The sequence below is a fragment of the Ambystoma mexicanum genome, chromosome 12, assembly GCF_040938575.1.
Source record: "Ambystoma mexicanum isolate Mex_15411 chromosome 12, UKY_AmexF1_1, whole genome shotgun sequence".
Taxonomy (NCBI): Eukaryota; Metazoa; Chordata; class Amphibia; order Caudata; family Ambystomatidae; genus Ambystoma; species Ambystoma mexicanum.
The window spans coordinates 702,083,586-702,111,458 of record NC_090936.1 but is presented as its reverse complement, the minus strand read 5'-3'; positions in this window follow the sequence as shown (position 1 = coordinate 702,111,458).

Below are 27,873 nucleotides of genomic sequence, written 5' to 3'. Positions count from 1 at the left end.
CAAGAAGTGGGTTTGAATCCCCTTGTGCCACTGGACTCTCGTCTTCTTTTTGATAGACCTTCTCCTTCTTTTTAAAGCATGGTTTTTCAGTTTAAGCGTTCTGTCCTTCCCATGTTGTTTCTTTTCCTTCGCTGGCAGTGATCGTTTTTTAAAGAAATGTCTTGCTTCGTTCCCTCTGTAATGTTGGGAGTATCTTTGTTGTACAACTAGTGGAGTGGTCTCCGTTCTTTTGTTCCTTTTGCTTCCAAACAGAGGATAGTTTTTTTCTCTAGCTTCTTCCTTGATGTTATGAGGTTTGGGTGCCTGCTCAGGAGATATAATTGTTTCATGAGCTTGAGTCTCAGCCAAACCTGTTTTATTGGTGGTCAATATGTCTCTGCCTCAGTCTCAACCTGGCTGTTGATGTCCTCTGACCCTTCAATTAGACTTCCCCCAGATTCGGTTTCTCTCTAATTGCTCTTGAATGCAGAGGTTTCTCGAGGATGATCTTCATTCTGTCGTAGGTACCTCATAGTTTTTTCCCTCTTTTTCTTGGGGAATATCATTTTAGTATGAACAATTGCTAGCAGGGAAGTATGATTGGCAAGAGGGTCATGAATTGCTTCACATAGCTTCATGAATGGTGCCATTGCAACATGATAATCGATATTTGGGTCAAGTAGTCTTGTTTAAATGCCCTTGAATGTTTGTGGTTTGGTAACCTTGCTGATGATGGACTCTCCCTATTATTTTCTTTTTTGTCACTAGGGTGGAACTCATGGAGAGAACTGGTAAGGTCTACCTGTGAAGGGGAGACAGTGGCCTTATGAGCTTGGAGGGGTTTGAGGGTATCATTTTTTCTGTTGGCTACATGTGGCCTTGTCGTACGGCTTCTATATTTTGTATAGGCTCCTTCTACATATCAATAGAGGAGTGAACGCCCCCTCTAAATGATTGGTCATTATGCCTCCACCTTTTCTTCTCTATGTGCCCAGTCGAAGGGTCTAATCGCTTGCTGTCCAGAGCTTCAATCCTTGCCTCAAAACCTCAATGTCTCATTGTATGCCTGTCATGATGTCTACCACCGGGCATCCGGACCAAGCCGATCAGCCCCGGGAGCAGGCATCCAGATATTTATTAAAACCCCAGCATCCCCGGCTAGGGGCTGTCTGGGTTCAGTCCTGGTGCCTTAGGCACCAGGCTCATAATAGAAATCAGTCCTGGCGCCATAGGCGCCAGGCTCATAGACATTACTTACCTCAGGCAGACCATGCTGCAAATGAATCCAAGCCAACGTGAGGCCTGGATGGGTCTATTTTTCTATTATATTACAGGGACTAGTTTTTACTTGGGTGTGGTTCTAGGGGACTTCTTACCTGGAGCTACTTTGGAGGCTATTTAAACCACACCCGAACAGCAGCACATGCTTCAAGTTATTCTGCATCCAGCCGCGTAACGCTCACCGTGCCTGCAGTCATCATCCAGTCTTCAGCCACGCCCGTCTCGAATCCAGAGCTCCTAGCAAAAGAGGAAAGAAGAAGGAAAGGTTAGAACACCAACTTTATTTCAATCCTTACCTGATTCCGGATCCATCACGTCTTCGAACTTGAAAAGGGTATAATTTCTGCACGCGTCGCATCACCATCCGCAGCGCCGTGCCATACTCACCAGTCCTCACAGCATTTTTCGATCCAGCGCTGCCTCCATCATTTTCTCCGCCGAACTCCAGCACCTGGGGGAAAACAAAAGAAACAAGGTGAGCCAAGAGAGCCGACAATTATAATCTCTTACCACCATAGGCTTACCTGGTTTACCACCGGAGGCATTACCCCTTTAATACGTCTCATCTTCGTATGCTGCACCTATAAAGGGAGAAAACAACAAGTTAAACTCATGCAACTTTTACCGGACAGTGTTGGGTAATACAGACTCTTACCTAAACGCCATCAGCTGGGCGGAACAAGAGTGAACAAGGGAATGGAACAAGAGTGAACATCGGACATATTGAACTCTTTGATCTTTATAAATCCCAGAGTCAATATTCCTCCGGAACTCCTCCAGCACCTTCAAAACCAGTGAAGTAACTGGTATCTACGCGCCCCTGCATGCCTTGCAGGATGGAGAGCTCATCATTTAAAAACATAAGGTGAGGTTACTAAAAGGGCATATCGCAGGTGACAAGGGAGGAGAAAATCCATGGGTGGCTAAATCCCTTTCTCCACTTGCAGGAGAATACTTCTACGGATCATGCAGACGAGATTAGGCGACCCAGTCCAGACAGTCTTCTCGGCACTATGCATCACGTTGGTGGAGACTGCAGCTGTCCGGGTCTGATCGACGCCCCTGTGGGAACCAGGTGAGCGTAACAATGCCTGATATTTCACCGCGCAGATCTTCAGACTTTTGTATCTTTGAGTCTACATTTGCACTCAATATCGTCTTTTCCCACACAATCTAAATTTGTGCCAATGAATTCTTGATGTTGGTCTTCGATTTGCAATGTGAATGATGTTAGTCTGGATCTTTTTTGAACTAATCGACTTCTCTATGTTGACCCCTCATGATAAGGATAAGGTTTGTATCGCAGAGATGGTTGTACTGGGGCTAAACACTGACCATCCTCTCCCCCTAATCCCTCCAACAGTTCAAAGTCTGTTAGCTCTCTCGACGGAATTGCAAGAGGGCTGTTTGCACCATTTTTTACATCAAAATGTAAATTCTTAGGGCCTCATCACGAGTCTCGCGGTAACCCATAAATGAGGCGGTAGCGCTAATACCACCGCATTTAAGGGTCTGGCCAATCATGGCCTTGGCGGATTTCCGCCCAGCTCTGAGCTGGGAGCAAATCCACTGCAAAATTGGTGATTTTCGGCACTATTACTGCCGGCAGGAAATCCATCAGCGGTAATAGTGGGAAAATTCCCCATTGGGCCCAATGGGGAATGAGAAATTCCCGAATGGGTCCAATGGGGAATGGGAACCAACCGTTCTGCCAAACCCATGATCCGGTGCCATTAGCGCCAGGGGGGTTTGGCGGTAGCGCTAATAGCGCCGGTGTTCCAACCCAACTTGTGATGAGGCCCTTAGTGTGTTTCATTGATGGAATTTTTATTGTTTCTTGAATCTCCATCAGGCATTTTGAACGAGTGGGAGCAGATATGCCCATTTGCTTGTTTGGCAGAGCCTGCCCATTTTAACAGGAGGTAGGTAATCTGCATATTTACTGTTCCCACTATCGGATTATCTGGGAAGCTAGATTGAGAAGTTCTGGGTCCTAGGCTTTTGAAAGAGGCATCTTCCATTGCCCGATAGATTTCACAGTTTTCTTCTAACCTGCATTGATCCACTTCAACTTGTTGAATTTCGTCTGGCACAGCATGGCTAATTTCTGCTCCTGTGTCTTTATCCAGGGCTGCAGAGGTTAGAACCCCAGCATGAAATGCTGGGACTACATCCCTGTTTTCCTTGGAGCCGTCTTGTGTGCTGAGACTATGGGCACTTATCCCTGTGCTTGAAAGGAGGGCCTGTTTTGATCCCCAGGTGACCGCCTCTGAGGGTGCTACTGAGGTGGCTGCTGGAGTGGCAGTTACCTCCATAGAAAGGCTCTCTACCTCTTGATTTTTCCTTATGTGGGACAGGGCAGATTCCACTGTTGAATTTGTTAACCTGTCCTTCCCTTCATTGTTAGAGCTGATTCCCATCGGAGTAATTTCATTAAACAAGGGAGTGTCATAGGAGAGGATTGAGGAGGGTGGGGGGGAATTAGGGAAGATTGTTTTTCCACTGAGGTCTGGGGACAGTCACCAAGGCTTCAAATGACATTGTAACGAGGGCTGTGAGATCTCCCCACTTCAAGCCAAACTGAATGTAGTGTTCCAGTTCCTCCATATGGCTTACCTGCCATTCTGTGCGGTGAAGTGCTGACTGCATCGTTCACAGTGTCAGATGAAACCTTCATGTCACCGTTCTTAGGCAGGGATCTCACACTTGCACTCTAAAAGGGGACAGCGTGACACCAATTTGGCCCGAGGGAGGGTCGTTCGACAAACAGGTGTTAGATTTAGTATCCATGCACTTATTGTCGAGGTATAAGGGAACACAGTTGCAGAACAGAAGGGAAGTGCTAGATCTGTGGTGAATGTTTGAGGAAATAGCCCCCACAGTAGAGGTAAGTACAGGAAAGGCAATTGAAAAGGAGAAAACACAGGAAGAGGTAAGCAGAACACCGAAGGGTGAGTGCACAATGACCACAGCTGAGAATGACACAACCGAAATATACCCCTTAATGACAAGGCCAGCAGTAGGATACAGCGAGCCTCTGTACATTCTGCCATGCCTGACACCCACTCCCTCTAATGGAGCAATAGCTACCGCACCACCGCCATATGACAGAGGAGGCCTGTATGGCCCAACGAGCGCACCCCCAGTAAATTTAGCACGATTAACTGGAGATCTAGAAAGCCTACAATTGTTGCTAGTCTACTGTATTTTGTAAGTGGCTTTCACTACGAAAATATTTCTTTTCTGGAAATGTTCTATTTCTTCCAGTAGGTCTTCGGCTGTACCATGTAGAAGATTGTTATTTACATCTAGAAAAATTGTTCTCAAATTATATGATGACATAGAAACAATAGCCAAAAATTATCCCAACAGCCAAGACATTTTGAAAAACAATTTAATAGACACATACTACAGTAGTACCACTTTGGAAAACATGTGTCCATACCACATAGCCCAAAATTGTGCATACAAAAATAATATAAAACCCGATGAAAACAAAGGTAGATATCGAGTGACAGATTGTGAAGGCAGCTTAGTGAAACTTACCAAACGAAGCTTAATTAAATAATCATATCAAATTGTCATTAAAAACTCCTCAACCGAAATAAGTATGTTACATGTCCCTGCTACAACTTTTTAAACCATGGAGAAAAGAAGAAGAGATAGTAGATAACTATGACTGCTATGAAGACATTTTCAATGCAAATGAAAGCACTATCACCAATGTGAACTTTATGCAGTACAAAACAATGTTGCACAATGAACAGCAACACGGAGAAGAACTCCAGGCCCAACTAGATAAGGACACTCCTGAAAGTAGTCAACCCTCTGTAACAGGAAGCCAAGAACCACTAGGACAGCCACTAATAATAAATGAGGCAGAATTAGCTATGATAGAAGTAGAAAACACCATGTGTCAGTATGAAGATAAAGAAGACTTAACTATACTACAATCAAAACTAAACAACGTAGCATTTTTGAAGAAGTAACAAAACAAATTGCACATGTGTACAACATGAAAACAAAGAATGTTCCTGCCATAACTATAAACGTATACTACTGTACGTCAGTGCTGAAGCTGGTCTGGCAAAACATTCCTAATCAAAATCATCAGTAAATTCCTTCAACAATTGACAAAGAACAAACTGTCAGCTGTTCTCACTGCCCCCACAGGTTTAGCTGCCTACAACATAGGTGTTGTCACTTTACAACGATTACTACTATTGCCAGTAGAACACCAGAACAAATTAGACTATTACAAACTTTCTGCAGAAGCTGCAATGGAACTACGCAGAGTATTGAAACAAATGAAAATGCTACTAATAGATGAAGTGAGCATGGTCTCCAACCTAATATTGGCTTTGATTCACCTCAGATTACAATAAGTACTGAAAACAAACTATGAAGAGCTCTTTGCAGCAAAACACATTATTGTTTTCGGAGATCTTCTTCAATTGACACCAGTAAAAGGTGAGCCTATTTTTAAAATATTACGACACAAACTCTGCCGTAAAACTGTTGGCAGCATTGGAAATGTCAACCTTTGGCAACATTTCCAATACAGAGAATTAACAGAAAACATGCGGCAATCTGCAGATCTCACTTATGCCAACATCTTAAAAAGTATCAGAGTTGGTATACTCTCTAAAGAAGCAGAAACAATATTGAAATCCTGGCAAATTAATGCACTTTATGGCGATAATGCATGTGCTACAGATGTTATGGAACAATTAGCCCACAAAAATGTCAATTGTATGGCCTTAATCACAACTCTTGCAAGCTGTTTCAAATACAATGAAATAATGTTAAGTAAAGAAAGGCAACCAATAATGGAAATTAGCGCCACAGACAAACTAGATGTACATGGTATGACACTACCTATGTGTGACCAAGCCACAACAAGAATAAATAGTTTAGAAAAATCAATCTCAAACACAGCAGGCTTTGAAAAGATATTAAAATTATCCTTAAATTGCAGAGTAATGCTTAAACGTAACCTTGACGTGGGCCAAGGACTAGTTAATGGAGCACTGGGTACAGTTGTTGGCTTTCAAACATACCCACGTGACAACAAAATTCAGTTTGTCAATATACTCTTTGATGTTAAAAGGATAGGACGCTCAACAGCTCGATTCCTTCTCTTCAAAGACATGTATATACGCAGAGAACAATTTTCTCTAACTCTTGCATACGCAGTCACGATTCATAAATCACAAGGTTTTACCCTAGACAAAGCAATGATAGATGCACTATCACGCTTACGTACACTTTAGAGTAAAATAAACGCTGATATTCCTTTCATTTTAGAATACAATAGACTTCGCTCACTATACACTCCCCATCTAAACACATATTCTGTTCCACAAAAAGTAAAACATTATAAAAGAAAAATAAATCAAACAGAAAAGCAACAGGATGTCACTGCAAATCCTCCAAAGAGAGTAAAAGAAAGTAATACTTCATCAAGTACCACAAGCAAAAAAGAATCAATTAGGGAAAGTAAACCAGGTACTTTTTCAAAAAAGGAAGACAAACTCCAAAAAAGTATTCAGATACAGATTTACCTGGTCCATTTAAACTCTCAAATATAGTTGGAGTAAGTTGCTATGCAAATGTAGCAATGAATATTCTATTTCAATTACCACCAATTGTTGACAACATTTACATACACAGTACAGACCCATTGTGTATGCAAATGTTAGTACTTCACAGAAATGCAGCAAACAATCCTGACAACACGTATAGTGTTTAGGGATTAAGACAACAATTGTACTAATGTGCTGGAATGGTGAAATTCACTATAAACTCACTGGAAGATCCACAAGAATTTCTAATGTATTTACTACAAGCACTGGAAAACAAAAACATACCTACAAATGAAATCTTCCAGATTTCATACATGTGGAAACATACATGCACTCTCTGCAACAATGTGACACAAGAAGAAATCCCCAATGAACGCTTTGTATATATATCAATACCTAATTGTGAATCCATTCCATTTCAGCAACTTGTACAAAATGCAAACCATGGTAGATTATGTTCTACCTGCAATTCAGATAATCGCTCCACGTTAGTAATACAAAAATGTAGTAAATACGTACTACTAATGCTTCTATGTTACAATGCAGATGGTACCACAAACAACTGCAAGCTGAATGGATTCACACATGGTCAAATATCACTTGGTAAGAAAACCTTCACAACAAAAGGTATAATCTACCACGCAGGAGCCACAACCAATTCAGGGCACTACACTGCATATATAAAAAAGAAATGTGGATGGTTTGAATGTAATGATAGTACCATTACTCTAAAGCAGAGATTACCAGCAAATCTTACAAACACTGACCCTTCAATTAGACTTCCCCCAGATTCAGTTTCTCTCTAATTGCTCTTGAATGCAGAGGTTTCTCGAGGATGATCTTCATTCTGTCGTAGGTACCTCATAGTTTTTTCCCTCTTTTTCTTGGGGAATATCATTTTAGTATGAACAATTGCTAGCAGGGAAGTATGATTGGCAAGAGGGTCATGAATTGCTTCACATAGCTTCATGAATGGTGCCATTGCAACATGATAATCGATATTTGGGTCAAGTAGTCTTGTTTAAATGCCCTTGAATGTTTGTGGTTTGGTAACCTTGCTGATGATGGACTCTCCCTATTATTTTCTTTTTTGTCACTAGGGTGGAAATCATGGAGAGAACTGGTAAGGTCTACCTGTGAAGGGGAGACAGTGGCCTTATGAGCTTGGAGGGGTTTGAGGGTATCATTTTTTCTGTTGGCTACATGTGGCCTTGTCGTACGGCTTGTATATTTTGTATAGGCTCCTTCTACATATCAATAGAGGAGTGAACGCCCCCTCTAAATGATTGGTCATTATGCCTCCACCTTTTCTTCTCTATGTGCCCAGTCGAAGGGTCTAATCGCTTGCTGTCCAGAGCTTCAATCCTTGCCTCAAAACCTCAATGTCTCATTGTATGCCTGTCATGATGTCTACCACCGGGCATCCGGACCAAGCCGATCAGCCCCGGGAGCAGGCATCCAGATATTTATTAAAACCCCAGCATCCCCGGCTAGGGGCTGTCTGGGTTCAGTCCTGGTGCCTTAGGCACCAGGCTCATAATAGAAATCAGTCCTGGCGCCATAGGCGCCAGGCTCATAGACATTACTTACCTCAGGCAGACCATGCTGCAAATGAATCCAAGCCAACGTGAGGCCTGGATGGGTCTATTTTTCTATTATATTACAGGGACTAGTTTTTACTTGGGTGTGGTTCTAGGGGACTTCTTACCTGGAGCTACTTTGGAGGCTATTTAAACCACACCCGAACAGCAGCACATGCTTCAAGTTATTCTGCATCCAGCCGCGTAACGCTCACCGTGCCTGCAGTCATCATCCAGTCTTCAGCCACGCCCGTCTCGAATCCAGAGCTCCTAGCAAAAGAGGAAAGAAGAAGGAAAGGTTAGAACACCAACTTGGTTGTGGTTCTAGGGGACTTCTTACCTGGAGCTACTTTGGAGGCTATTTAAACCACACCCGAACAGCAGCACATGCTTCAAGTTATTCTGCATCCAGCCGCGTAACGCTCACCGTGCCTGCAGTCATCATCCAGTCTTCAGCCACGCCCGTCTCGAATCCAGAGCTCCTAGCAAAAGAGGAAAGAAGAAGGAAAGGTTAGAACACCAACTTTATTTCAATCCTTACCTGATTCCGGATCCATCACGTCTTCGAACATGAAAAGGGTATAATTTCTGCACGCGTCGCATCACCATCCGCAGCGCCGTGCCATACTCACCAGTCCTCACAGCATTTTTCAATCCAGCGCTGCCTCCATCATTTTCTCCGCCGAACTCCAGCACCTGGGGGAAAACAAAAGAAACAAGGTGAGCCAAGAGAGCCGACAATTACAATCTCTTACCACCATAGGCTTACCTGGTTTACCACCGGAGGCATTACCCCTTTAATACGTCTCATCTTCGTATGCTGCACCTATAAAGGGAGAAAACAACAAGTTAAACTCATGCAACTTTTACCGGACAGTGTTGGGTAATACAGACTCTTACCTAAATGCCATCAGCTGGGCGGAAAGAGAGTGAACAAGGGAATGGAACAAGAGTGAACATCGGACATATTGAACTCTTTGATCTTTATAAATCCCAGAGTCAATATTCCTCCGGAACTCCTCCAGCACCTTCAAAACCAGTGAAGTAACTGGTATCTACGCGCCCCTGCATGCCTTGCAGGATGGAGAGCTCATCATTTAAAAACATAAGGTGAGGTTACTAAAAGGGGATATCGCAGGTGACAAGGGAGGAGAAAATCCATGGGTGGCTAAATCCCTTTCTCCACTTGCAGGAGAATACTTCTACGGATCATGCAGACGAGATTAGGCGACCCAGTCCAGACAGTCTTCTTGGCACTATGCATCACGTTGGTGGAGACCGCAGCTGTCCGGGTCTGATCGACGCCCCTGTGGGAACCAGGTGAGCGTAACAATGCCTGATATTTCACCGCGCAGATCTTCAGACTTTTGTATCTTTGAGTCTACATTTGCACTCAATATCGTCTTTTCCCACACAATCTAAATTTGTGCCAATGAATTCTTGATGTTGGTCTTCGATTTGCAATGTGAATGATGTTAGTCTGGATCTTTTTTGAACTAATCGACTTCTCTATGTTGACCCCTTATGATAAGGATAAGGTTTGTATCGCAGAGATGGTTGTACTGGGGCTAAACACTGACCATCCTCTCCCCCTAATCCCTCCAACAGTTCAAAGTCTGTTAGCTCTCTCGACGGAATTGCAACAGGGCTGTTTGCACCATTTTTTACATCAAAATGTAAATTCTTAGGGCCTCATCACGAGTCTCGCGGTAACCCATAAATGAGGCGGTAGCGCTAATACCACCGCATTTAAGGGTCTGGCCAATCATGGCCTTGGCGGATTTCCGCCCAGCTCTGAGCTGGGAGCAAATCCACTGCAAAATTGGTGATTTTCGGCACTATTACTGCCGGCAGGAAATCCATCAGCGGTAATAGTGGGAAAATTCCCCATTGGGCCCAATGGGGAATGAGAAATTCCCGAATGGGTCCAATGGGGAATGGGAACCAACCGTTCTGCCAAACCCATGATCCGGTGCCATTAGCGCCAGGGGGGTTTGGCGGTAGCGCTAATAGCGCCGGTGTTCCAACCCAACTTGTGATGAGGCCCTTAGTGTGTTTCATTGATGGAATTTTTATTGTTTCTTGAATCTCCATCAGGCCTTTTGAACGAGTGGGAGCAGATATGCCCATTTGCTTGTTTGGCAGAGCCTGCCCATTTTAACAGGAGGTAGGTAATCTGCATATTTACTGTTCCCACTATCGGATTATCTGGGAAGCTAGATTGAGAAGTTCTGGGTCCTAGGCTTTTGAAAGAGGCATCTTCCATTGCCCGATAGATTTCACAGTTTTCTTCTAACCTGCATTGATCCACTTCAACTTGTTGAATTTCGTCTGGCACAGCATGGCTAATTTCTGCTCCTGTGTCTTTATCCAGGGCTGCAGAGGTTAGAACCCCAGCATGAAATGCTGGGACTACATCCCTGTTTTCCTTGGAGCCGTCTTGTGTGCTGAGACTATGGGCACTTATCCCTGTGCTTGAAAGGAGGGCCTGTTTTGATCCCCAGGTGACCGCCTCTGAGGGTGCTACTGAGGTGGCTGCTGGAGTGGCAGTTACCTCCATAGAAAGGCTCTCTACCTCTTGATTTTTCCTTATGTGGGACAGGGCAGATTCCACTGTTGAATTTGTTAACCTGTCCTTCCCTTCATTGTTAGAGCTGATTCCCATCGGAGTAATTTCATTAAACAAGGGAGTGTCATAGGAGAGGATTGAGGAGGGTGGGGGGGGAATTAGGGAAGATTGTTTTTCCACTGAGGTCTGGGGACAGTCACCAAGGCTTCAAATGACATTGTAACGAGGGCTGTGAGATCTCCCCACTTCAAGCCAAACTGAATGTAGTGTCCCAGTTCCTCCATATGGCTTACCTGCCATTCTGTGCGGTGAAGTGCTGACTGCATCGTTCACAGTGTCAGATGAAACCTTCATGTCACCGTTCTTAGGCAGGGATCTCACAACTGCACTCTAAAAGGGGACAGCGTGACACCAATTTGGCCCGAGGGAGGGTCGTTCGACAAACAGGTGTTAGATTTAGTATCCATGCACTTATTGTCGAGGTATAAGGGAACACAGTTGCAGAACAGAAGGGAAGTGCTAGATCTGTGGTGAATGTTTGAGGAAATAGCCCCCACAGTAGAGGTAAGTACAGGAAAGGCAATTGAAAAGGAGAAAACACAGGAAGAGGTAAGCAGAACACCGAAGGGTGAGTGCACAATGACCACAGCTGAGAATGACACAACCGAAATATACCCCTTAATGACAAGGCCAGCAGTAGGATACAGCGAGCCTCTGTACATTCTGCCATGCCTGACACCCACTCCCTCTAATGGAGCAATAGCTACCGCACCACCGCCATATGACAGAGGAGGCCTGTATGGCCCAACGAGCGCACCCCCAGTAAATTTAGCACGATTAACTGGAGATCTAGAAAGCCTACAATTGTTGCTAGTCTACTGTATTTTGTAAGTGGCTTTCACTACGAAAATATTTTTTTTCCGGAAATGTTCTATTTCTTCCAGTAGGTCTTCGGCTGTACCATGTAGAAGATTGTTATTTACATCTAGAAAAATTGTTCTCAAATTATATGATGACATAGAAACAATAGCCAAAATTTATCCCAACAGCCAAGACATTTTGAAAAACAATTTAATAGACACATACTACAGTAGTACCACTTTGGAAAACATGTGTCCATACCACATAGCCCAAAATTGTGCATACAAAAATAATATAAAACCCGATGAAAACAAAGGTAGATATCGAGTGACAGATTGTGAAGGCAGCTTAGTGAAACTTACCAAACAAAGCTTAATTAAATAATCATATCAAATTGTCATTAAAAACTCCTCAACCGAAATAAGTATGTTACATGTCCCTGCTACAACTTTTTAAACCATGGAGAAAAGAAGAAGAGATAGTAGATAACTATGACTGCTATGAAGACATTTTCAATGCAAATGAAAGCACTATCACCAATGTGAACTTTATGCAGTACAAAACAATGTTGCACAATGAACAGCAACACGAAGAAGAACTCCAGGCCCAACTAGATAAGGACACTCCTGAAAATAGTCAACCCTCTGTAACAGGAAGCCAAGAACCACTGGGACAGCCACTAATAATAAATGAGGCAGAATTAGCTATGATAGAAGTAGAAAACACCATGTGTCAGTATGAAGATAAAGAAGACTTAACTATACTACAATCAAAACTAAACAACGTAGCATTTTTGAAGAAGTAACAAAACAAATTGCACATGTGTACAACATGAAAACAAAGAATGTTCCTGCCATAACTATAAACGTATACTACTGTACGTCAGTGCTGAAGCTGGTCTGGCAAAACATTCCTAATCATAATCATCAGTAAATTCCTTCAACAATTGACAAAGAACAAACTGTCAGCTGTTCTCACTGCCCCCACAGGTTTAGCTGCCTACAACATAGGTGTTGTCACTTTACAACGATTACTACTATTGCCAGTAGAACACCAGAACAAATTAGACTATTACACACTTTCTGCAGAAGCTGCAATGGAACTACGCAGAGTATTGAAACAAATGAAAATGCTACTAATAGATGAAGTGAGCATGGTCTCCAACCTAATCTTGGCTTTGATTCACCTCAGATTACAATAAGTACTGAAAACAAACTATGAAGAGCTCTTTGCAGCAAAACACATTATTGTTTTCGGAGATCTTCTTCAATTGACACCAGTAAAAGGTGAGCCTATTTTTAAAACATTACGACACAAACTCTGCCGTAAAACTGTTGGCAGCATTGGAAATGTCAACCTTTGGCAACATTTCCAATACAGAGAATTAACAGAAAACATGCAGCAATCTGCAGATCTCACTTATGCCAACATCTTAAAAAGTATCAGAGTTGGTATACTCTCTAAAGAAGCAGAAACAATATTGAAATCCTGGCAAATTAATGCACTTTATGGCGATAATGCATGTGCTACAGATGTTATGGAACAATTAGCCCACAAAAATGTCAATTGTATGGCCTTAATCACAACTCTTGCAAGCTGTTTCAAATACAATGAAATAATGTTAAGTAAAGAAAGGCAACCAATAATGGAAATTAGCGCCACAGACAAACTAGATGTACATGGTATGACACTACCTATGTGTGACCAAGCCACAACAAGAATAAATAGTTTAGAAAAATCAATCTCAAACACAGCAGGCTTTGAAAAGATATTAAAATTATCCTTAAATTGCAGAGTAATGCTTAAACGTAACCTTGACGTGGGCCAAGGACTAGTTAATGGAGCACTGGGTACAGTTGTTGGCTTTCAAACATACCCACGTGACAACAAAATTCAGTTTGTCAATATACTCTTTGATGTTAAAAGGATAGGACGCTCAACAGCTCGATTCCTTCTCTTCAAAGACATGTATGTACGCAGAGAACAATTTTCTCTAACTCTTGCATACGCAGTCACGATTCATAAATCACAAGGTTTTACCCTAGACAAAGCAATGATAGATGCACTATCATGCTTACGTACACTTTAGAGTAAAATAAACGCTGATATTCCTTTCATTTTAGAATACAATAGACTTCGCTCACTATACACTCCCCATCTAAACACATATTCTGTTCCACAAAAAGTAAAACATTATAAAAGAAAAATAAATCAAACAGAAAAGCAACAGGATGTCACTGCAAATCCTCCAAAGAGAGTAAAAGAAAGTAATACTTCATCAAGTACCACAAGCAAAAAAGAATCAATTAGGGAAAGTAAACCAGGTACTTTTTCAAAAAAGGAAGACAAACTCCAAAAAAGTATTCAGATACAGATTTACCTGGTCCATTTAAACTCTCAAATATAGTTGGAGTAAGTTGCTATGCAAATGTAGCAATGAATATTCTATTTCAATTACCACCAATTGTTGACAACATTTACTTACACAGTACAGACCCATTGTGTATGCAAATGTTAGTACTTCACAGAAATGCAGCAAACAATCCTGACAACACGTATAGTGTTTAGGGAATAAGACAACAATTGGACTAATGTGCTGGAATGGTGAAATTCACTATAAACTCACTGGAAGATCCACAAGAATTTCTAATGTATTTACTACAAGCACTGGAAAACAAAAACATACCTACAAATGAAATCTTCCAGATTTCATACATGTGGAAACATACATGCACTCTCTGCAACAATGTGACACAAGAAGAAATCCCCAATGAACGCTTTGTATATATATCAATACCTAATTGTGAATCCATTCCATTTCAGCAACTTGTACAAAATGCAAACCATGGTAGATTATGTTCTACCTGCAATTCAGATAATCGCTCCACGTTAGTAATACAAAAATGTAGTAAATACGTAATACTAATGCTTCTATGTTACAATGCAGATGGTACCACAAACAACTGCAAGCTGAATGGATTCACACATGGTCAAATATCACTTGGTAAGAAAACCTTCACAACAAAAGGTATAATCTACCACGCAGGAGCCACAACCAATTCAGGGCACTACACTGCATATATAAAAAAGAAATGTGGATGGTTTGAATGTAATGATAGTACCATTACTCTAAAGCAGAGATTACCAGCAAATCTTAATGTTCTTAAAACCAAAATTTGATAACTAAACTGTACTTAAACCTCAAGTAAACTTGTAGTAAAAAATATAAACTGTTAGAATATTCCAAAAGCTATCTAACTGCCCAAAGATTCTACAACAATTAATCAGATAAATGAATACCACTAAATTAGAGCAAAAAATAGACAGTTAGAATACGCCAATTGGTATCTAACTGTCCCAAAATTTAACAATATCCAAACAGATAAATCAATACCACTAAAATATATAAAAAACTAGCCAGTTAGAATACGCCAATTGGTATCTAACTGTCCCAAAATTTAACAATATCCAAACAGATAAATCAATACCACTAAAATATATAAAAAAATAGACAGTTAGAATACGCCTACTGGTATCTAACTGCTCCAAAATTTCATAACATCCAAACAAATAAATAATATGTTACTGTTCCAAAAAAATGCAACAACCCAATGTATAAAGCATTAGCCAGAAACAACAAATGAACACTGAAAACAAACAAACAAATAAACTGTAGCATAACAGAAAAAGTTTTTTTTTTTTAATCCAACATGGATTTTTTTTTCTCCCACAGACCCAATGATTTTAGCAACGAACACAGAAACTGAGCAAATTGCACAGCACTCTGGTTTGTGATCTACTAAATATGAGGGTCCAAAAAAAAAATGTTGATTATACAATGTAATAAGTCATTACAAAATACTAATACTAACATGCTATTTTCTTTTATCACAGAAATTAACAAGAAATACATGTACTCCAGTTACTAAACCAAACAGTAAGTATATTATACACTCTATGCCATGGCCACAACCATCGCAGCATATCACACCCATAATATCTTATAACTTTGTTCCTTATGATTTGGTTTTGACCCAAAGTTATAAGCAACTATAAGTGTGATATGCTGCAGTGGTTGTGGCCAGGGCATAGAGTGTTGGGTGCATGACCAAATGGTCATGCACTCAACACTCTATGCCCTGGCCACAACCACCGCAGCATATCACACCCATAGAGTCAAACATTTCAACTGTAGCCTATGTAAACTTTTAATATCAGCGGACATTCCCAGTGCTCTTAGAACACTTTCAATTTGCCAGCAAACAATACGGACAGCGTCTTCAGAACACCCCCATGAACATTTCAGGACAATGCGACAGTTCTTAGAATACTTTCAACTTGCCATCGAACAATACAGAGAGCGTCCTCAGGACACCCCCTATGAACATTTCAGGACACCGCGAGAGTTCTTAGAACACTTTCAACTTGACAACGAACAATACGGACAGCGTCTTCAGAACACCCCCATTTTGTTTATTTGCGAACATTTCATGACACCCCGAGTGTTCTTAGAACACATTCAACTTGCCACAGAACAATATGGACAGCATCCCCACAACACCCCCATTTTGTTTATTTGCGAACATTTCAGGACACCGCGAGTGTTCTTAGAACAGTTTCAGCTTGCTTGCGAACAAAACTGACACATATTGACTCCTCAGAACACCCCCCGTTTAGTTTATTTAGAACATTTCAGAACACCTGTGATGTCTGCAGACAAATCGAACACAAAAACAACGTATACCACATAAAAAAAGCACAACATTTAACCTATCTCATACCCTCCCTTCCTCCCCAAACACTTCTACACACCAATACACTCTACTAAATACACATTTTGAACAAACTTTCACTGCGCTGTCCGCGGACGTCCGCTAATCCAAGATGGCAGGCGCTACCGAAAATCTGACGCGCTTTACGCTTATCACCGTCCAATCAGCGAACACGCCATATGTCCACGGATATGACGTAAGCCATTCGGCCAATCAGGACACTGTCCGCGGAGAAAACAGGGAAGTGTGTCCGTGGACTGAACACAGATATCACTAATTTTTTTTTACCTACTTTTTGGTCATTTTAAAAAAAAACTACTAGACGGATTTTTACTAAATTTGCAAAACCACACTTTCGGGAACAAGCCGCTGCTCCTAGTCCAATTTAGTGAATGTCTGTCCAGTGGTTTGGGCTGTAGGTGCGAGCAATTCTTTTTTCCCATTCAGTCTATGGGAAAAAAAGAAATGTTGGGACCCCCCCTATAACTTTTCCCCCCCTGGATGAATCATCACCAAACTTTGCAAAAAAATTCAGAGTGGGCCATATACAGAGTTTGGTGTGGATTTGTCCAGGGGGAACGAAGTTATAAGCCACCCAAAAAGTGCTCTTCCAATGGAAACACCAACTTAACCATAACTACATGGCCACTACTATATATATATATATATTCAGTGAAAAAAACTTTGTTAAAGGGACGTTATGGTTCAAAGTAAAACCGAAAAACCCCTGAAATTCGGCAGTGTTGGTAAGATAAGCAACCATAACTCGCCCCACCGTGCACTGCTAACAATAACACCCAGGACATCAAAGATGACATCACAAATGTCATTGATGACATCACTGATGACTTCACATATCTGGCTCTCCCTTTTTTCCCTTTACTGACATATCTAGGTCACATAGTTTTCTTCAGTAACAGTCAGGAAGTAAAAATTGAAAAGGTACTATATTTGTAGACTTACGGTCAAGTCACATCATATGAAACATATACATAGCGGAAGGCACAGACTTGAAAGAGAGCAATCCTTTCTGTGCATGAAGATAATCATTAGGGTTATCAGCACTTTCTCATAGTTTTATTTCTATTACTCTACCTTCCCTGTATATGCTCATATTTGTATACATTATAATCACTCTCTTTTCCTTTGGGTGTAGTCACATCATGTGATACACATACATATGGTAAGTAGCAGCTTTGAAACAGAGCAATAGTTTCTCTGCGTAAAGACAATCAATTAGGTTATAAACTCTTTCTGCTACTACTTCTGCTTTTTTGTTTAATTCACTGTCCCTGTATATAGTCATATTTGTATGTGTTGTTGTTTCTTTGTGTTTTTTCTGTAATAATTATGTATTAAGTGGGTTTTATTATCTACTTAATACATGTTTCAAAGTACACAAAACTCTAATAAGAAAACAGTTATCATTTCACTATTCAACATGGCAAGATTATGAATATGGCACCTTCATCATGTATGATGCACACACTGCCTATGTTTCTGCATGAGTAGCTTAGTATACTGGATAGAACTTCATAATAGAATGCTATTTATATCAATGCATTGCTTAATGCACTAATTAGCTCATGATATTTATTCCAATGATCCTTCACAGTTTTTGGTCAGCATTATAAGAATCCGTTGTACAGAGTTTTTATGAAAAGTAAATGCACATGTCATGTCATCAGTGATGTCATCAACAACATTTGTGATGTCATCTTTGATGTCCTGGGTGTTAGTGTTAGCAGTGCACGGTGGCGCAAGTTATGGTTGCTAATCTTACCATAGCTGCCAAATTTCAGGGGTTTTTCGCTTTTACTTTGAACCATAACGTCCCTTTAACAACGTTTTTTCACTGAATTTCATAGGTTTTTAGTAGCGCAACTTAACCATAACGTCCCTTTAACAAAGTTTTTTTACTGAATTCCATAGGTTTTTAGTAGCACAACTTAACCATAATATCCCTGACTTTAAATACATGTAACATAGAACATACTGAACCCCTAGTTAGTGATTTCGATCTACGCGGACTACCGCCATGTCCGCGGACATATCGAAAATCTGAGCGTGCTGAATGTAAATTTAAATAGAGGTTGGCTCTGAAAAGAGCCGTTTTTTTGTTTTTTTTGCAGATGCTTGACAGACACCTGTTATTTTGTATTTGTTTTCTACTTTTTTTCTTACTTTACTCCTAAAATCTTCACATAACCTTCTCCAAAGCAACCCTTACATTCCAAAACAGCATGGCATTTCCCATAAAAGATAAGGAAATGCCATCTTCTTTAAAATAAACAGCATTACTGGAATCAAAATTCTCATTATTACAGAAGAACATACCAGCTCTAAGCATGAAGGCACACATGCCTCGGTTAATTACACACCTAGCAGTGTTTTGCTGAGGACAAAAAACTGAACTATTGTCCCATATTGCCCTAGGTAGTAATCCAGAAAAAATTACTTTGGCATTTGGAAGGATGTTCATTACTGCTTGAACCAAGTGTTTCAAATCTGCCAACAAAGTAGGGGCACTGACATAGCCCAAACAGAAAGCACCATAGTGCAAAACTACCACATGGGGACTGTTGATCCTGCCCATATCTTCACAAACGTGTACAATTCCCTGTACATTGCAATCAGGCACAGTGCTCCACACGACCCCCACTCCTTTAACATCAAAATTCTTTGCAACATGCCTGCATTGAGCATACTGTTGTAAACCATGCACAAACATATCTCCGAACACCAACACCATGACTTTCTCCACTTCTGCCATCTTCACTACACACAGTCTCTTTCAACACAAATCCACAACCTCAACATCTGATTGGCTGATCCCTAAAGTCTTCTTTCCATGCTGGATTTGCTGGAAAACCCTGGATGTAGCACGCCCTGTTCACGGACAGCCGTGGTGGCCGCAAACCGCGTAACTCTTGGACAGCCCTTCTACCATTTCCACTTCACTCTCTGTGCCATTCCCTCATTGCATACAGCTAAGCAGTCACACAATACGGAGAACGTCCTCAGAACACCCCCATTTTGTTTATTTTCGGACATTTCAGGACACCGCGAGTGTTGTTATAACACATGCAACTTTCCAGCGAACAATACGGACAACGTCCTCAGAACACCCCCTTTTTTTTATGTACGAACATTTCAGGACACCGCGAGTGTTCTTCTGGCTCACTCTTTTTTCTTTTGTTGACATATCTAGGCCACATGTTTTTTTTCAGTAACAGTCAGAAACTAAAAATTGTATTTTATTTGTAGACCTATCCTACAAGTAGGTTCTTATAGTAATTCCCTTAGAGTCCATTCACATCATATGAAACATATACATAGGGGAAGACACAAGCTTTAAAGACAGCATTATTGTCAAGCAAATACATGATGATTTCTCTGTTTCAAAGCTGCTCTTTACCCTATGTATATGTATATTGGTATGTGTTCTTGTCTTTTTCTGTTTTCTCTATAGTAATGCAATTATGTAATACATGGGTTTTATTAGCTACTTATTACATATTTCACAGTACACAAAAATCTATTAAGAAAACAATTATCATTTCATTATTCAACATATTAACATTATAAATAGTATACCTTCATCTTGTATGCTGCACACAATGCTATGTTTCTGCATTAGTAGCTTAGTATACTAGATAGAACCCCATAATAGAATGCTATTTATATCAATGCATCGTTCAAAGCACTAATTAGGGTATGATATTTATTGCAATGATCCTTGACACTTTTTTTGCAACATTATAATAAGAATCCCTTGTACACATATTTCATGAAAAGAACATACACATTTGATGTCATCAGTGATGTCATCAATGACATTTGTGATGTCATCTTTGATGTCCTGGGTGTTAGTCTTAGCAGTGCACAGTGGTGGCGCGAGTTATGGTTGCTTAGCTTACCATAACTTGGGAATTTCAGGGGTTTTTCGGTTTTACTTGGAACCATAACATCCCTTTAACAAAGTTTGTTTTTATTAGCACGCAAACAATATACAAAGATGTAGTGTAAAAAGCAATTTCTCAGAGATGGCTGTACACAGAATGTTGCAAACTAACAATTTATGGTTGTTTACAGTGAAGGACAGCTTCTTCCATTTTTTGCTCGCATGCCGGAGAGGCCCACGACTCGCACTATAAGGTTCTATTGTTTTTAGACCTTGACAGAAAGGGATCGTGCTAAAAGATTTCTTTTGAAGGAGTGTTGCAAAAACGTAAGGCACGATAAGGATGAAATTTCTGAAACAAAACCACTTTTATATATTATATCACTATGAGAAAGATCGTTGGCACAGACGGAGTCGTATTTTGGGACTGCACTACGCTTAGACAATGGAAAATGCCAATATAATGTAAATTACCCTTTAGATTATTTTATACCGGAATATAATAACAATAGCGTGGCGTTAAAGCCCGGTTAAGTTGTACTTGTTCCTTTAATGTGGCATAGTGTTTTCTACCGCGCACTATCACCGCCGAATTGGTCCCCTGTCGCTTAGAGGGATCTGAAAAAGGCAGAGGACAGAGGGTGGGTTAATGGGAATAAGTTAACATACTCTGTTGCACTATCCTCGCTAGCAAATAGTTTCACGCCCTAATAAATAAAATTAATATTTTTAATGAAGATCGGCTGGTGAGACTAATTTATGTTTCTTAAAACAGGTATGTCTTCCCGTACTTTGTATGCCACGATTTTCAGACCCCGGCCGACGGATTTTCTAACTGCCAGGTGCAGCTACTTCTAAACAACTTCATGACCCTCACCATTTTATGGGACAATCGCCAAGGACCAATATGCCCTTACGCGGTACTGGCGGCTAGAAGCAACATACCAACCATTATGGTGGTCTAATGCCTCGTTGTTGGAACAGCCTTCCGATTATCAGTGCCACCATAGTGCTTATTTTATCATAAACCAACACCCTGTGTACCGCAAAGGAACAGCGCGTGACTCAAGATGAACTTTTGCGGATCGACAGCAAAGACAAATGCAAATCGCTGAATATTCTCTAAACATTTGATGTCAAATAAAAGTACTTTATGAAATGTACAATGTTGCTGTTTGCTTTTAAATCACAGTTTCATATTCCGAATTGTGGCGTGCTGTGTTGTGAGATGATCTGTCTTGTTTTCTGGGTTCTGTGTAAAGTCGCGTAGGAACCGCAAAGGAACAGCGCGTGACTTAAGATGAACTTTTGCGGATCGACAGCAAAGACAAATGCAAATCGCTGAATATTCTCTAAACATTTGATGTCAAATAAAAGTACTTTGCGAAATGTACAATCTTGCTGTTTGCTTTTATATCACAGTTTCATATTCCGAATTGTTGCGCGCTGTGTTGTGAGATGATCTGTGTTGTTTTCCGGGTTCTGTGTAAAGTCGCCTAGGACTGGAGACGATTGGGCGCGTTTGGCTACGCACCCTGTACCGTCACGGAGAGAGACGGGGAATATGAATGCTTTGATAATGTCAGGCTTAGGGGTGGGAGATATGATTTAGTTTCGCAAAAGCAGGTCAGCCAGGTCGATGGGGCAAGTGATAGGATTATCACATAATGTCGACGCACAGCAGCCTGATTTATCGTTTCTTTAGTGGACAAAAAGTCTCAGAACACCCCCATATTGTTTAATTGCAAACAATACCTCCACGTCCACGCTTCCTCGTCCCAGTACTTACTTCATGCCTCCGACACAGGACCTTCTTCTATTTCTTTAAATTCCTATAACTCCTCCCCCACATCCACATCACTCAGTTTCATATTACCAAGCCGGAGCATGGGACCTTCCCCGCAGGGAGGGTGAGGAGGGTCGTCAGTACTGTGACGAGGAAGAGTAGGACTAGGAGTAATGAACATTACTGGTAAGTAATCAGAGCATCTCAGGACACCGCAAGTGTTCTTAGAACACATTCAACTTGCCAGAGTACAATACGGACAGCGTCCACAGGACACCCCCATTTTGTTTATGTACGAACATTTAAGGACACCGCAAGTGTTCTTAGCTCAATTTTAGCTTGCTTGCGAACAAAACGGACACATACTCCGTCCTCAGAACACCCCACCATTTAGTTTATATAGAACATTTCAGAACAGCCGTGTTGTCCGCAGACAAATCGAACACAACAAAAGCGTCTAGCATATAAAAAACAGAACATTGGACCTATCTCATTCTCCCCCACCCTACCCAATTACTCTTACACACCAACACACTCCACTAAATACAATTTTGAATCCAGGTTTCACCGCGCTGTCCGCGGTCGTCTGCGAATGCAAGATGGCGGGTGCCACAGAAAATCTGACGCGCTTCACGCACCACGCCGTGCAATCAGCGAACACGCTGGGTGTCTGCGGACATCGCGCAAGCCGCTCGGCCAATCAGGGCACTGTCCGCGGAGCGAACAGGGAAGTCCGTCCGCGAAGCGAAGAGAGATATCACTAATTTTTTTGCCTTACATTTTGGTCATTTAAATATAAACTATTGGACGGATTTACACCAAATTTGCAAAAGCACGCTTTCGGGAACAAGCCCCCGCTCCTGCCGCATTTGGTGTCAATCCGTCCAGCGCTTTGGGCTGTAGGCGTGCGCAAAGTTTTTTCCCATTATGTCTATGGGAAAAAACAAAAGTTTTGGGACCCCCCTATAACTTTGCCCCCCCGGACCAAACCTCTCCAAACTTTTCAAGAACATTCAGAGTGGGCCGTATACTTTTTTTGCAAAGTTTGGTGAGGGTTCGTCCAGAGGGAGCAAAGTTATAAGCCACCCAAAAAATGTTCTTCCTATGGAAACACCAACTTAACCATAACTACATGGACGCTACCGCGTCCATGTAATATATATATATTCAGTAAAACACTACATAGCTCATGACATCTATTCCAATGATCCATGACACTTTTTTGTCAACATCATAATAAGAATCCCTTGTACAGACTTTTCATGAAAAGTAAATGCACAGGTGATGTCATCAGTGATGTCATCAATGGCATTTGTGATGTCATCTTTGATGTCCTGGGTGTTAGTCTTAGCAATGCACGGTGGTGGCGCTAGTTATGGTTGCTTAGCTTACCATAACTCCATTTAACAACGTTTTTTTACTGAATTTCATAGGTTTTTAATAGCGCAACTGGATCATATCCTTCCTTTATCAAATTTGATTTTATTGACTATACATATTCATATTGTGAATTTGATAGATGTTTACTAGGATTACCTGACTTTATATACATCTAACATAGAACATACTGATCCCCCAGCTAGTAATTTTGATGTCCGCGGACTCTGCGTATGTCCACGGACGGATGTGGACAACATCAAAACTACCCAAAATCTCAGGGGGTATCTTAAATTGTTCTATCAAGTCATATAAACACTGCACAAGTTCAAAAAGCAACACATAACAACATCATGTGTAATCATAAATAAGAAGTGGAAACACATCAACCATCCATTTAAATACCATGGGGGTAATTCATAGAAATCAGCGCACAAGTGGCGTGCGCGGCTGACTCACAGAGAGCGCGTTCAGCAGTCTGCGCCAGCCGCATACTCAAAAACCCATTCAGGTGCACAGCGTATTCATGGATTAAAACATCCATAAGCAGCTGTGGCGCAGAGTGGCACAGCGACCCTGCAGCAGCACCAGTTACACCCCCTACCCCGCTCCGTGTGCCAAAAAAATTGCACAAATCCAGTACCTGGTGCAAAGGCCAGTGGACCAGCATACAGCCCCCAACCATGAAAACGCGTGTAAAACTCCCTGCGCATGCCCCTGAATACACGTGCCCCTCTCGCGCTAGCAAAAACGCATGTAAAACTCCCCACGCACCCCTCGGAATACACGTAACCGACTCGCGCCAGCAAGAACGCGTGTAAAACTCCCTGCGCACCCCTCCGAATACACGTACCTGCTTGCGCTAGCAAAAACGCGTGTAAAACTCCCTGCGCACACCCCAGAATACACGTACCCCTCTCGCGCTAGCAAAAACACATGTAAAACTCCCCGCGCACCCCTCAGAATACACGTACCCCACTCGCAGCACTGACAACGCGTGTAAAACTCCCCACGCACCCCTCGGAATCGACGTATCCCACTCGCGCTTGCAAAAATGCATGTACAAATCCCCACGCACCCCTCGGAATACACATACATGTCCCGAACTATATACAATGCAAAAATCCAGGGTCCATGAGCCCAACAATCCAAAGGAAACCTACAAAATACCCTAACTAACAAATAACTATATACAAAAAGGTGGGGCATAGTTCATGCGCCCCAAATGAAAGAAAAATAGAAGGGAAACCTAAGTCTAATGAACTATATACAATGGCGACGGTCAAGTCCTATGGCTCACTCTGTGATGTTCCGGGCCAGGGCTTCATCTTCCCTGTTCTCGAGGTCTTGCAGGGATGCAGTCGTAGCCTGTTCCAACTCCCTGCGAGTTGGCTCGAGGCACTCAGCCCGCCTTAATGCCCTGCGCATGGAGTTCTCCGCCCTGACCTTAGTGAGCCGTGCCTCCTCCGCCCGTCGCCGCGCCGCATCTATTCTCTGACCCAACCACTTCCACACAGAAGACACTCCCATTCCAGGGTCCTGCTGCACTCCGGCCGATGCCTGCCCCTCTGATGTTGATGGCTGGAGCCATGATGCCTCCCACGCTGAGCCTGCCTCTGCCTCCAACGCAACTGCCTCTGCCAGCACGACAGCATCCTGGATGATGCCGGCACATTCTCCATCTGATGGGGTCCAGTTGCTGGGGTTTCCACCCCTGCTGGACCTCCGACTCCCGACTGTGGCAGGGATGGGATCTCCACCGAGCTGGCTTCGTTGGTCGGGCAGGTCCACAGGGGGCCCTGGTGGCATCTGGGCTGGAAGACGGCAATGGAGAATGACTGGCACATAGTCTGCACAGAGGAGGAGAGGGCCGTCAGAGTGCCCAACACATGTAGGAAACCCCTGACCATGGCCCCCCCAACTGGGCCACGTTGCCACGCAGCTCTTCGTGATGACGTGCGTGGTCCCCCTAGGAAGCACGCACGTCATCACGAATGTCACGTGTGCGCAACGCGACACCAATCAGGACGGAGTCCATGCGGTCACGGGTTCCCTCATCTGCCGGTAGAGGAGTGCCAGATGATGTGGACCTCCCCCCTCACCTGCAGACGGGCCTGGGATGGGACATCCCTGCTGGTGCATGGTGGTGCAGTCACAGTGTCAGGGACAGTGACATTCACAGCCACGGCAACCTGTGCTGCCTCCTGCCCCTGGACTGCACCACTTGCACCAGTGGTACCACCCCCACCAGCCCCCATGTGCAGCTCAGTAGCTCCCTCCTCCTCCTCCTCTGTGCACACCACCAACCTGGATGGCTCCACACCGTCTTCTGCCGTTGCAAGCCCCTGTGGGGGCTCACCCGCCCCTTCCGCTGCAGCCGTAGTGGCAGACGTGGCACCAGTCTCCTCGCTCCCAGATGATGGTAATTCCTGAGGGGGTGACTGGGCCTTGCGTCACCAGCCAGTGGAGGCATCCCTGCTGCTTTGCTCCACAGTGCCATCTCCGCCCTCTTCTTCACTCGCCGCTGCATAGAGGGAGACATAGTACACAAGCATCAGGGTACTGTACAATAGTCCCCTAGACAGGAAGCAATAACACATGAGTAGCACTGTCAAACGTCACTTCCATCATGTCCCTCCACAACACATGGGTCAGTGCAGGCAACACAAATGCAGCAACATGCATGGTGCATGCAATGTACATTTACATCCATGTCCAAGGAACTGTTGAAACATACAATGGTGGGTTGAAACTCACATGCATCATGGGTCATACTGATCACATGCACACACATCACTGTAGTTTCACGTATCTGGCCTCATACACCCCAAGACACAGTGGATACAAGGATGACTAGGCTGCATCAGTGAATCAACACATCGTCACAGATATGTGTCATGCATCCATGATGTTCACAAGTCACACACATGCTACTCAGACACACAGACATGTACACCATACATGTCCATGACAGCAGCACCCATCTCTCACACCCCAACCATGTCCAAGAACAGACACAGGCATGCATTCATGTGTGCATTCTGCATGCTGCTCCGCATGTTGCATTGTAACACATACACCATCCATGTGGTTCATGCATGACTGGACTCACATGCAGCACCATCATGTCCCTGCACAGACACATTCATGCATGGCCCATGTCACACATAGAGGAAAGTAGCTAACTACCAGCACACTGCAACATGCCCTGTTTCACACAGGAATGCATGGCCACTTACCGCTCGACTCCAGACAGACCTGCATCCTGAGGATCTGGTGGTGAAGCACTGGACGAATGCGCTCCAGGGCCCTCATCTGCTGGTTGGTAAACAGGCTCTGACGCCCCACTGCATCTGCTGCGTCTAAGAGGCGCCGGGCCTTCTTGAGGTTCCTGGACTTGTAGTCCTCCCAGCGCTTCTGGACGTGTTTGATGTTGTGGGGTGCCACCCCCTCCGCGTTGATGGAACCCACTATGTCCGTCCAGATCCTCCTCCGTCCTTCCTTGTCGGCGCGCGATGGTGTGAAGAGGGCATCATAATGCCCCAGGACTTGCTCCACCAGGATGCCAACTTCATTGGAAGTGAAGCTAGCATCCCTCTGCCTCTCAGCTGGGGGGTTGCCACTGGTGCCAGATGGTGTTGTGTCAGACATGGCAACCCCCGAGGCAGGTGTGGGTGGGCAACTGGGTCCTGGGGCTGGACTGTGGAGCTATGGAATACCAGTCGGGTGTCCTCTGTTCCAGCAGGGGTGGTCACAACAACTGGACCCCTGGAGATGGCAGATGTGCAGGCACCAAATTGCAGGGCACGGTTGCAGCAGGCAGGCAGGCAGCAGCAGATGGCTCGTGGGAGGTTGCTCGATGGTCTGGGGGGCAGTAATTCGGCCTTCTGGGCAGGAACGTGCTCTTCCATGTGTTGTCGCGTGGCCACCTTGATATGGAGTGAATAGGCACATGAAAAAACTGACTGCCAGCGTGTAATTTGAGGAAAGGCCCTTAGCGAATAAGCGCGTCTGTGACGTGACACGCGCAGGTGTTCCCTTTGCACGGGTTGAAGATGCAACGTGGGTTTCCATCTCTCTGTACGTGCTTTTCGTGGGAAGTGATGTGTGTGTTTTCCAGGCATTGGGGTTCACATGCGATTACTTCACAGCGGTTGGGTGTTGGCTATGCGTTCTTCT